We start from the raw sequence: 13,016 nt of genomic DNA on the forward strand, positions 1-13,016 counted from the left end.
AACAATTTTCCTATAGGCTTCCAACATTTTAATTTAAAAATATATTGGGTAAGCTTACAACTGGGAAGGGATATGTGCAGTCAATGGATGATGGGGTTGGATGGACTGCTAACAGCTACAGGGCTTTCTACAGATGGATGAAAATGTTCTAAAAAAATCGTGGTGTTAGTTGCAAAACCCTCTGAAAGCAAAATTAAAAGTAGAACAAAAAGGGGCATCTGAGTGGCTCAGTAGGTTAAGCATCTGCCCTCAGCTCAGGTCATGATCCCAGGGTCCTGGGATTGAACCCTACATCAGATTCCCTGCTCAACGAGGACACTGCTTCTCCTTCTCCCTCTACTGCTCCCCCTGCTAGTGTGCTCTCTCTGGCTTTCTTTCTCAAATAAATAAATAAAATCTTTTTTTTTTAAAGTAGAATAAAAGCAAAAAGAATAAGAGAAAAAGCAGGAAGAGAAAAAGCAGGAAGTACATTTTGAGAATATAAAGCATTTTTACAAAAAATTAGTACAGCACAATCTATAATATTTTACAATCTAATAAGAAAAAGAAAATGTTTGGCCTTGTTTGAGGAAACAAACAGATACAGATGACCAGTAAACATAAAAAGATGCTTAATTTTATAAGGAAACAGGAAATTCCAAATTATTATTACCTTAATTTCATTTTAAACAAATGGCAAAATTATAAGCCTTGTATTGCAGAGAATTACTGAATATGTAGATCAAACAGAACTTTTAATTCCTACTATTGTGATTGTAAGTTGATAAAATCAATTTGGAAAATAATCTGTCAATATTTAGTAAATGTGAAGATGCACATACCCTTTGATATGACACACTATATATATGTGCTTATATAAATGCACCAAAGCCACATTGATTAGTAGTGATGAAATTAAAAATAATAATCATAGGGCTAAAGGCAAGTTATACAGAATATGAGGTTTAAAAATAATTTAGTTGTCTACAACCCATCCCTATACACATTACTATGTCAAGTGTAGAAGTCCTTTGTATAAGGAGAATATGTCTTCTTCTCTTCCACTTACCTTTCTCTCTCTTTGAAGTTATTAATCATTTAACTAGCATTTAGTCCTTAAATCTTCAGCTGATAAACTAAGGCTAATTTTAACAAGGTTATTTTTTGTGATTCTATGAACTCCTCCAACTGATAGGAACATGAATGAAGTGTGGGATGGCTGTCATATTTGCCATGAAGTGTGGGATGCTGGTTACATTCAGCTGATCTAGCTGAACAATTTGTATTTCTTTCCTCCCTCACTGCTTCATGACTTTTCCTGGCAGATAAGTGACTCTCTTTAGTAATAGGTGTAAGAGATCTTGAACTCCACATAAACGATCCAACTGACAAATCTAGTGTAAGATCTTTCTAGTTGAAATTTCTGGTGTAAGTACAATACTTCTGGTAAACAGGTGCTAAAAGATTTCAGGGGCAGAAGAACAACAGTAAACTGTATTATTTATTGACTAAAAATATTTTCTATTATCACTGGTAATTTTTTTTCAGGACACCTTGTCTCCTATCTCCTCAGTTATTTAAAAATGGCAGCAAGTTACATTTGTGCTTATTGTCACATTTCCCTCCTCTTCCCATTGGAGTTTTAAGGAACTGCTACTCCGGCACAAAATTTTTAAAATAGCATTTCTGATTGTATTTTACCATAGATGTAAATGTACTTGGTAAAATATATAAACCTATTTCTGGTAAATTTATTACCTATTTAATTGACTAAATCATAGTGGATATTATGTGGATGAGTGTTCTTATCACTGATGAGATCATTTGCTACTTTCAGATAACTACATCTGGGCTGAGAATAATGACAATTTAATTTTCAATTGTGATTTTCCTAAAATCAAAATCAGTTCAAGAAATCTTTTGGTAATAATTATGTAAATGTGAGTAGGCTCCCACCATAAACAACTACTAAAGCTGAATAAAATATATGAAGCAACTATATGTAGACACTGAACAAAGGCAATGCAATACTTTCCCTTAGAGAAGAGAAACAGGAGCCCTATAATTGAACTAGCTTTTTGCCTTGAGATTTTATGGAACACAACGTAGTGAGAGAAACTTCAAGTAGGATATAACAGATTCATTGGGTTGAGAAGAGATCAGAATTCTGAGATAGTGTAGCAACTTGCAATTTATAAAATAGGAAATAAGGATGCTGTACAAAGAAAGAGCTCCAAATATATGGATCCTCTTCCATATGTTGATGAGTACTAAGCATAAAAATAAGCAAGGACCTGATTTTTAGATGTTACATAGGACTGGGAGATATTCATGTTCTAACCAGCCAGAGTGGCAAGTCATTATTAAACACCTGGATTCAATAGGTTTTCCATAAGGAGAATACTTCAGTAGTATGTCCAAACAAGCCTTAGATTGAAGATTACTTTAGACCTGCTATAAACAGGTGCTTTAACTACCCTTGAAAAGATCAAACTGACCAGCAAGTAACTGAACTGCTAGAACAGAGTCCAACACTCTTTAAAAGAAGATAACAAAATCCAGCACAGAACAATATAAATTTCAAAATGTGCAATCTAAACAAGAATTATTAGTATACTAGGAATCAGAAAAAAATGTGACATATAATTAGAAAAAATCAATGTATTGAAAACAATATCAAACCTGAGGCAAGATTTAATACCAGACAAAATTTTTAAGAGTTTACTATTAATTAGCTCAAGAGTTTAAAGCAGAAGTGAACACAATCACAGCAATAGTGGAACATATAAAACACAACCAAGTGAGACTCTTTTTTTTTTTTCCAAGTGAGACTCTTAAAGCTTAAACAAAATTTCTAAAATGATTGTGCCCCTGGAAGTGAGTAAAGGGAGATTAAATACTGCAGAAAAAAAGATAAGAGAACTTGAAGACATAACAACACAAATTATCCAAACTAAAGCTTAGTGGAGAAACAGACTGAAAAAAAAAGTGATTGTGTGATGTATGAGACTATATCAAAGTACTTAGTGTATGTGTAATTGGATTTCCAGAGGGGAAAGGAATAAAATCTTGAAAAATACTAGCCAGGGGATCCCTGGGTGGCTCAGCGGTTTAGCACCTGCCTTTGGCCTAAGGCATGATCCTGGAGTCCCAGGATCGAGTCCCTTATCAGGCTTCCTCCATGGAGCCTGCTTCTCCCTCAGTCTCTGTCTCTCTGTCTCTCTGCCTCTTTTTCTCTGTGTGTGTGTCTCTCATGAATAAAGAAATAAAATCTAGTAAAAAAAAATACTCGCCAAAAATTATCCAAATTATATGAAAGCTATAGCTACATAAATTCAAGAAACTCTGTGAATCCCCAAGAAGAATAAAAAAATGAAAAGCACATTTAGGAATATCATAATAAAATTTCTGACAAGTATCTGAAGCTAATGATATACTATAGTAGCGTATATTGGCTAATTGCATTTTTAAAAAATGATGATAAGCATTAGAAGGAAAAAATTATTAAAAGTAAACAAAGGGTGTATATAAAGACATTATGTACATGAGAACAGTAATAAGAAATGGTGTTAATGTCTCAGCATAAATATTTAAGCCAAAATAATAATAGAATACTATATTTAAGTGTTAAAACTTGTAAACTTTATACATAATAAAGTAATCTTATGAAAATGGAGGCAAAATACAGTTTCTGACAACCAAAAGCTATGAGAATTTGTCACTAGCAGACATGTACTAGAAGAATGAGAGTAAGCCCTTTAGACAAAGGAAAATGAGTTCAGATATAAACTTGGTTCTGTACAAACGAATAAAGAATGGTAGGAACAGAAAACATGTAAGTAAATATAAAATAATTATTTTCTTTTAAAATATCTTTTTAAAAGATATTTAGAGCAATAACAGTGATATGGTATTTATAACATATATGAAAGTAAAATAGGAAAATAATACACAGGGAGTAGTGAAAGTGGTGAAATTGGTAAGGTTCTTGCATTAAACATTAAGTGGTATTATTACATTGATGATGGCCTGGCTACAGAAAGATGAATGCTCTAGACTTTTAATAATAAAATAGAAAGTTCTAGTTTATAAGCCTACAGTTAATATAGAATTGAATGCTAAAAATAACCAATTTATTTTTGAGCAGGCAGAAAAAAGTAGGAAATGGCAAAGAATATATGAAACAGAAAACAGAGAAAATGGTGGTGGGCTTAAACAGACAAGTGTTATAAGTGAGGAAATCAGTGAAACCCAAAGCAGGTTGTTTTGAAAAGACAAATGAAAGCAATAAACCTCAACCTAGATTTATCAAGGGAAAAAAGCAAGAAGATACAACAAACTACCAATATCAGGAAAGAAAGAAGGAGTATAACTGTATATCTATGGACTACAAAATTATAATAACAAAATATTATAAGCATTTGTTGTTAATTTGAAAAGCTAACAAGAAATGGGAAGATTTTTAAAAATTTTTTTAAAGACTTTATTTATTTATTCATAGAGACACACACATAGAGAGAGAGGGAGGCAGAGACACAGGCAGAGGGAGAAACAGGCATCATGCAGAGAGCCTGACATGGGACTTGATCCAGGGTCTCCAGGATCACGCCCTGGGCTGCAGGCGGCACTAAACCGCTGGGCCACCAGGGCTGCCCCGAAAAGGGAAGTTTTATTAGAATATATAAATTTGCAAAACTGTCACCAGAAGAAGTAGATATCCAAATAGCCTTGTGCCTGTTAAATTATATTTATCACTAAAAATTAAGGAAAACTTCAAAAGTGGAGAGCTTCATTTATGAATTCTTTAAAAAACACTTAAGCAAGAAATGATAACAATCTTACAAAATTTTTTTTCAATACTTAGAGGAAGAGGGGACATATTGTAGCTTCATTTTGTACTGAAACAAAACCCAGGCATTTTAGGAAAGACAAATTATACCAAAACACTCATGAAAGTAAGCACAGAAATCTTTAACAAAAAATATTAGGAAGTCAAATTAAATGGGTTGCTAAAAAAGTTAGCAATATGACCAAGTGATATTTATCCTGGAAATGGAAAGTGTGGTTATCATCTGAAAATCAATGTCATTTACTACATTAAAATAATAGAAGAGAATATCCTTATGAATATCTCCATAGATATAACAAGAACAACAAAAGATTCTGACAAGATCCCACTCCATTTTTTTTAAAGATTTTATTTATTTATTCATGAGAGACACACAGAGAGAGGCAGAGACATAGGCAGAGGGAGAAGCAGGCTCCATGCAGGGCGCCGGATGCGGGACCTGATCCCAGTATTCTGGGATCATGTCCTGAGCTGAAGGCAGATGCTCAACCATTGAGCCAACAGGCATCCCCCACTTCAATTTTTTTTATTATTTTTATTTTTTTAATTGGAGTTCAATTTGCCAACATATAGCATAATGCCCAGTGCTCATCCCGCCAAGTGCCTCACTCAGGGCCCATCACCCAGTCACCCTAACCCCCAGCCCACCTCCCCTTCCACCACCCATGTTCATTTCCAAGAGTTAGGTGTCTCTCATGTTTTGTCACCCTCACTGATATTTTCACTCATTTTCTCTCCTTTCGCTTTATTCCCTTTCATTAATTTTTATATTCCCCAAATGAATGAGACCATATACTGTTTGTCCTTTTCGATTGACTTATTTCACTCAGTATAATACCCTCCAGGTCCCTCCATGTTGAAGCATATGGTGGGTATTTGTCATTTCTAATAGCTGAGTAATATTCCATTGTATGCATAAACCACATCTTTATCCATTCATCTTTAAAGGACACCGAGGCTCCTTCCACAGTTTGGCTATTGTGGACATTGCTGCTATAAATATCGGGGTGCAGGTGTCCTGGTGTTTCACTGCATCTATATCTTTGGGGTAAATCTCCAGCAGTGCAATTGCTGGGTCGTAGGGCAGGTCTATTTTTCACTCTTTGAGGAACCTCCACACCCTTTTCCAGAGTGGCTGCACCAGTTCACATTCCCACCAACAGTGCAAGAGGGTTCCCCTTTCTCCACATCCTCTCCAACATTTGTTGTTTCCTGCCTTGTTAATTTTCCCCATTCTCACTGGTGTGAGGTGGTATCTCATTGTGGTTTTGATTTGTATTTCCCTGATGGCCAGTGATGAGCATTTTCTCATGTCCTTGTTGGCCATGTCTATGTCTTCCTCTGTGAGATTTCTATTCATGTCTTTTGCCCATTTCCTGTTTGGATTGTTTGTTTCTTTGATGTTGAGTTTAATAAGTTCTTTGTAGATCTTGGAAACTAACCCTTTATCTGATACGTCATTTGCAAATATCTTCTCCCATTCTGTAGGTTGTCTTGTAGTTTTGTTGACCATTTCTTCTGCTGTGCAGAAGCTTCTTATCTTGATGAAGTCCCAATAGTTCATTTTTGCTTTTGTTTTTCTTGCCTTCATGGATGTATCTTGCAAGAAGTTACTGTGGCCAAGTTCAAAAAGGGTGTTGCCTGTGTTCTTATCTAGGATTTTGATGGAATCTTGTCTCACATTTAGATCTTTCATCCATTTTGAGTTTATCTTTGTGTATGGTGTAAGAGAATGGTCCAGTTTCATTCTTCTGCATTGGCTGTCCAATTTTCCCAGCACTATTTATTGAAGAGACTGTCTTTTTTCCAGTGGATAGTCTTTCCTGCTTTGTCAAATATTAGTTGGCCATAAAGTTGAGGGTCCCCTTCTGGATTCTCTATTCTGTCCCATTCATCTATGTGTCTGTTTTTGTGCCAGTACCACACTGTCTTGATGACCACAGCTTTGTAGTACAACCTGAAATCTGGCATTGTGATGCTCCCAGCTATGGTTTTCTTTTTTAATATTCCCCTGGCTATTCGGGGTCTTTTCTGATTCCACACAAATTTTGAGATGATTTGTTCCAACTCTCTGAAGAAAGTCCATGGTATTTTGATAGGGATTACATTAAATATGTAAATTGCCCTGGGTAGCATTGACATTTTCACAATATTAATTATTCCAATCCATGAGCATGGAATATCTCTTTGTGTCTTCCTCAATTTCTTTCAGAAGTGTTCTGTAGTTTTTAGGGTTTGGATCCTTTACCTCTTTGGTTAGGTTTATTCCTTGGTATCTTAAGCTTTTGGGTGCCATTGTAAATGGCATTGACTCCTTAATTTCTCTTTCTTCAGTCTCATTGTTAGTGTATAGAAATGCCACTGATTTCTGGGCATTGATTTTGTATCCTGCCACACTGCCGAATTGCTGTATGAGTTCTAGCAATCTTGGGGTGGAGTCTTTTGGGTTTTTTATGCACAGTATCACGTCATCTGCAAAGAGGGAGAGTTTGACATCTTCTTTGCCAATTTGGATGCCTTTTATTTCTTTTTGTTGTCTGATTGCTGAGGCTAGGACTTCTTGTACTATGTTGAATAGCCCCCGCTCCAATTTTGATACAACTTTCCACAAACCAGAAATGGAAGGCTATTTTCTTAATCTGATAAAGTATATCAACAGAAAACATTTTTCTTTAGCTTTTTAAAAAAATATTGAAAACATCATAAACTTACCGAAAAATTTGAAGTACCTGACAACAAACTTTTCCCTGAATCTTTGTGCAAAAGAAGCCATGCTGATGACTATCAATCTCAAATATGTGAGTGTTTTTCAAACATACAAGGAGACTTTCCTATGCTACCACAATGCAATCATCAGAATCAGGAAATCAATATTAAGTTACTACCATGAAATCTTTAGACCCTATTCAAGATCTACCAATTGCACCATTAATGTCTTTTATAGTAAAATGGTCGAATTCAGAATATACATGCCATAGGATTCCCTTTAGTTTTCTTTAGTTTTTGGACAGTTTCTCAGCCTTCTCTGAAATTTGATGACCTTGGCCCTTCTGAATAATATAGAGCCATTGTAACTGAAGTTGTAATTGGAATATTTAAATTTGGAATTGTCTGATGTTTCCTCTTGATTACATTTAGTTTACACATCTTTGTTAAAAACTTCACAGAACTAAAATATAATTCTTTTTTTTTCAGGTTTTATTTATCTATTTGACACAGAGAAGTAAGAGTGAGAGCACAAGCAAGAGGAGTGGCAGGCAGACAGAGAGGGAGAAGCAGGCTTGTCACTAAGTGGGGAAGCCCCATGGGTGCTAATCCCAGGACCCTATGATCCCAAGACCCTGGGATCATGACCTGAACCAAATGTTCAATGACTGAGCCACCTAGGCACCCCTTGATACAGTAATCTTAATGCATGTATCATGGGGCACATTATTTTGATTTATTCCATTGTTTAATTTATTCATATTGATCACTTGATTAAGGTGATATCTGCAGGCTATACTATTAAGTTTCATCTTTATAATTATAATTAGTATTTTGGGGGAACATTCTTAAAAGCTATGTAAATATACCACTTGTGATCAAACAATTAATACACGTGAATTCAAATTTTCTTCTGTGGGTTGAGTTCATTATTGTCATTATTTATTTTTGTGCTCAAGTTTTTCTAAAATTGGGCAGTATAAACACATTCAAACTGAATTCTGTGTTTCTGACATGTCTCCATTACTCCCTGAACACTTATTTTTCTGGCACAAAATATTCTAGTGTCACCTTTTCCTTCCCCTAGCCATCTCAAGAATCAATCATTTTCCCAAAGAACCAAGGTTTTATTTTCAGTAGAAAATGCTATGTAGAAGCCAATATCTGGATGATGCTTATTGCTATTGGACTATCACCGTTCCCAGGCCTTCTTGTTGGATAGAACTAAAGAATATATATGTATATATCTATGTATATAGTAAATAAATAAATAAATAAATAAATAAATAAATAAATAAAATATACATATATATGTGGATATATATTTGTATTTATCTCTATATTTTGAAAATTGTTAGTTCACACTAATACACTCAGCTGCAGTCTCCCATCACAGGCATTGTTTCTCCCTTTTTGGTATTTGTAATTCTCATTTCCAACAGAGAAAACCTCGCTTCCATTACCCTCATTGTTCATTTGATCAATGCCCCATTATGTAACCAATCTCCTATACCCATTCTCTGCATACATTCTCCTTTCGCTGTTCAGGTTCTGAATCCCCATTTTGGGCCATCCCAGTACATCCTCAGTTTTCCTGAGCTCGGAGTTTCCATGACAAGTCACCCCAGCACACGGATGCCTACATCATTTTCTCTTCTTGTTCATGCCCATCTTGGCAATGCCTTCTTAACACTGCTTGTGATCTAACTCCTATTACAGGCTAACTCATCTTTTATGGATGCACTTCTCATTCTGCTTTGGCTTAGCGCCCTAATAGGGAAGACTCCATGCCTGGACACTCTCGTCACCCTCTGAGACCTCGACTGCCACACTGGATCAATTTCCATTGTTTTGTGTCTGATTTAAAACATGGCCTGCTTTCTTCATATCATTTACTTCCACATCTTCCATGGGTCCTGACACCCATGGTAGGCTGTCCCACCCAGTGATAATCTACTTAGTTTGCTTTGGCTGTGACTTCCAAGCTTTAGCCAAAAAACACACCTTTTTCACCCATTCCAGCTATGAAGCCTCATGCTCTCCTCACATTGCCTGGGCTCTGACACCCTAGATCAAAGCCTTAAAAGTACTCCATGCTAGATGCATACTTTGTACTGCTGTACTCTTAAGACCAAACTTTACAGAAAGGTGCAGAAGAAGGAAGAGGAGAAGGAAAAGGAAGAAAAGAGGAATAAAAAGAAGGAGAAGGAAAAGGAGGAGAAGGAAAAGGAGAAGGAGGAAGAACAAGATGAAGGAGAAAGAGGAGGAGAAAAAGTAGAGAGAACAGAAGAAAAATAAGAGGAAGATGCTTATGTCATACTTAATTTTAAAAACAAACAAACAAAACAACAACAAAATACCTGAGCGTTTTCCCCTAATACTGGAATAGAGCAAGAGTGTCCACTCTCACCATTTCTATTTTACATTGTACTGAAGATCTCTGACAGTGCTGTAAGGAAAGAAAAAGAAATAGAAAGTTTCCAGATAGGAGAGGAAGAAGTAAATCTGTCTACATTTACAGATGACATAATTTTTTTAACCCTAAGGGAATAAATTCTATTAAAATAATAAGCACATAGGGTGCAATGTCAATACACAAAAATCAATTATGTATATATATTTATATATATATTATCAAAAACAATGGGAAAATGAAGTATTAAAAATAGCCTTTACAGTAGCATAAAATATGGCATACTTAGGGATAAATTTAGTGAATCAAATGTAGACCTTTACACTGAAAACTACAAAATATTTTTGTGAAAAATTAAAGATTGTCTAAATAAATGGAGAAATGTAGAATTTTCCTAGATTGGAAGATTCAGTATTGTCAAGATGTAAATTTTCCCTAAATTCATCTATAGATTTTATGTAACACGAATTGAAATCCCATGAGGTTTCTCTATGGAAATTAATAAAATAATTCTAAAACGTCTATGAAAATGCAAAGACCTTAAGTAGTCAAAAACAATTTTGAAGAAGAAAAGCAAAGTTGTATGAATCATGATATCTGTTTTCAATATTTACTTTACAGCTACATTAATCAAAGCAGTATGAAATTGGTGAAAGGATGCACATATAGCTCAATGAAACAGCTAAAAGGAAGAGTCCAAAATATGTCCACACATATAAAATCAATTGATTTTCAACATAAATGTAAGAGGACTCAATGGGGGAAAGAATAAGATTTTTAACAAATCATGATGAAACCACTAGACACAATATGGAACAAAAAACCCTTGATCCTTACCCACATCAACCATAAAAAGATAGCTATATCACAGATCTAAATATTAATTGTAACTTCTTAAAGAAAGCACAGAGAAAATCCTATGTTTTAATTAGGCAAAGATTCTTAGATAGAATATCAAAACATAGGAGAGAAAGGTTATAAATCGAACTTCAACTAAATTAATTTCTTCTTTTCTTTGAAAAATATTTTCAGAAGTGTAACAGCAAGGCCACAGACTGGGAGAAAATAGTCACATACATATATCTGATAAAGGACTTGTATTCAGAATATATAAAGAACTCTTACATCTTAATAAAAAAGACTAGGAATGCAATTTAAAAATGGGAAAATATTATATATTCAAAATGAAAATATGAGTCGTCATTATGAAATAAATGATACTTGCTTATATACTTATCAGGCAAATGCAAATTAAAACCACAATGGCATATCACCATACATCTACTAGAATGGATGGAGAGGATGTGGAACAGCTTCAATTCTCATGCATTAATGTTGAAATGTAAAATCCTCAGTTACTTTGGAAAATATATTAGTAGGTCTTTATAAAGTTAAACATCAGCTTATATAAAACTCAGCCATTATACCATTATACTCCTAGGAATTTACCCAAGAGAAATTGAACTATATATCCATACAAAGACTGTAGATGACTTCTTATTTATAGTAGCCCAAACTAGGAAGGTTCAAAACCAGATGAATAGATGAATAAATTGTAAATGTGTTCCAATGGAACACCATTGGAGTCAGGAGAAACAGAGTATATGGATTTGCAACAGTGTGTATAGATATCAGAAACAGTAGTAAAGCAAAGAATCCGACGAAAAAGAACATATACTGAGTAACTCCACTTATGTGCAATTCTAGGCAAAAAACATCTGTAAGAATAGAACTTAGGTCAGCGCTTGTCTAGAATCCCTGAGAATGACATGTAGGTTTAAAGACTGAGAGGGAATTTGGGGTGCGATGAGAATGTACACCAACATTTGTCAAAACGAATTTTACACTTAACACTTTTCATATGTTATACCTCCAATTGATTGCATTATTTTTAAAGAGCTTTACAATATATTGTCAGAAGCTTTGATGCTGTTTAAAAAACCAAGTCGATTCTCTATAAGTAAGAGGTAACTGTGACCGAACAAAAGGCAGTTTGGTGAAAGGCATTTGGGTCAGCCAGGCAAAGTGATCACGGGATGCTCTTCACTTACCTTCTTCCCTTTCTTCCTTACTTCAGGTCCCCAAAATATTATTCCAGACTGTTTAAAACCACTTTCCAATGAAAAAATGGGATTCCTATTCTTTTTCTTCTGACATGAAAATTTACCCATTGTGGGACCCCATATCCTTTTTCTCTTTCAGTAGAAAATAAGTTAAAGTGAAAAGTGAATAAATAATTTCCTGCTGGTTTGGCCAATACATTAGCACCATTTAGTAAAGATATGGAACTATTCTTGCTTTCAGGAATCCTGTCAAGAAGAGTCACGGGATGGAGGTGCCTGGGGTTCTGTGCTCATCCAACCCTCCAAAATGGCTATGTGAGAGGGAGCTGATGCAGGACGGTGGGTCCAGGGGCTCCATGCCTAGCTTTTAGTGCAGGCTGGGCAGCAACCATGATGAGTCTTATAACTCATGTACATTAGTTATACCTGTGTATACTCACCACAATGTTTGTCTTTGATTTTGCTTTCATATTATAAAAGACTGCATTTTAGGTGATACTTTTAATAATTCACCAATTGGTTGATTACTTAGTCTGGGTTCTTCAGAAAATACATCCTGAGGCAAAATTTAAATGCTACAGTTTTACTAAAGTGTGCAATACTGACGAAAACAAGAATGAAGGACAAGTGGTTTGAGGCATGGAAGAAGGGAGAACACGTAGGAGCTACTGCTGCATTTCAGGACATTTCTTTGGGGGCAATAAAGGGAAAGTCATTTATGTACCTGGCTCCCACCTCCCATTTACCAAAGTTCTGTCCCATGGATGGCTAACTCTCCGGCAACTTCAGATCACACATACATAAGTACTGAGCTGGTAGCATTTTGGACCTCACTGTCTACTGAGAAACCTGATGGTGGGAGGTGAGAGACAAGGAATGTGTACATGAAGTAAGGGATGTGAGTTTGTCTGCATGTAAAGCTGATTAGAGCTCTTGTGGAACTGCATGCTAAAGCAGTAACTGGGATGAAAAATAAGGCCGAGATTCACAGACACTGGTTAAAGAT

The 13,016-nt window shown here is 35.2% G+C and overlaps 1 long non-coding RNA gene across 1 annotated transcript in view; it reads left to right on the plus strand.

Moving 5' to 3' along the window:
* LOC111095355 overlaps positions 1-12,593 on the plus strand; it is a 56,665-nt gene extending 44,072 nt beyond the window's left edge. The window contains exon 3 of the long non-coding RNA XR_005356329.1: positions 12,252-12,593. This is a non-coding gene — a long non-coding RNA (uncharacterized LOC111095355). The remainder of the gene's footprint in view (positions 1-12,251) is intronic.
* Positions 12,594-13,016: the final 423 nt, after the last annotated feature.

This window comes from Canis lupus, chromosome 3 (assembly GCF_011100685.1).
Source record: "Canis lupus familiaris isolate Mischka breed German Shepherd chromosome 3, alternate assembly UU_Cfam_GSD_1.0, whole genome shotgun sequence".
Classification (NCBI taxonomy): domain Eukaryota; kingdom Metazoa; phylum Chordata; class Mammalia; order Carnivora; family Canidae; genus Canis; species Canis lupus.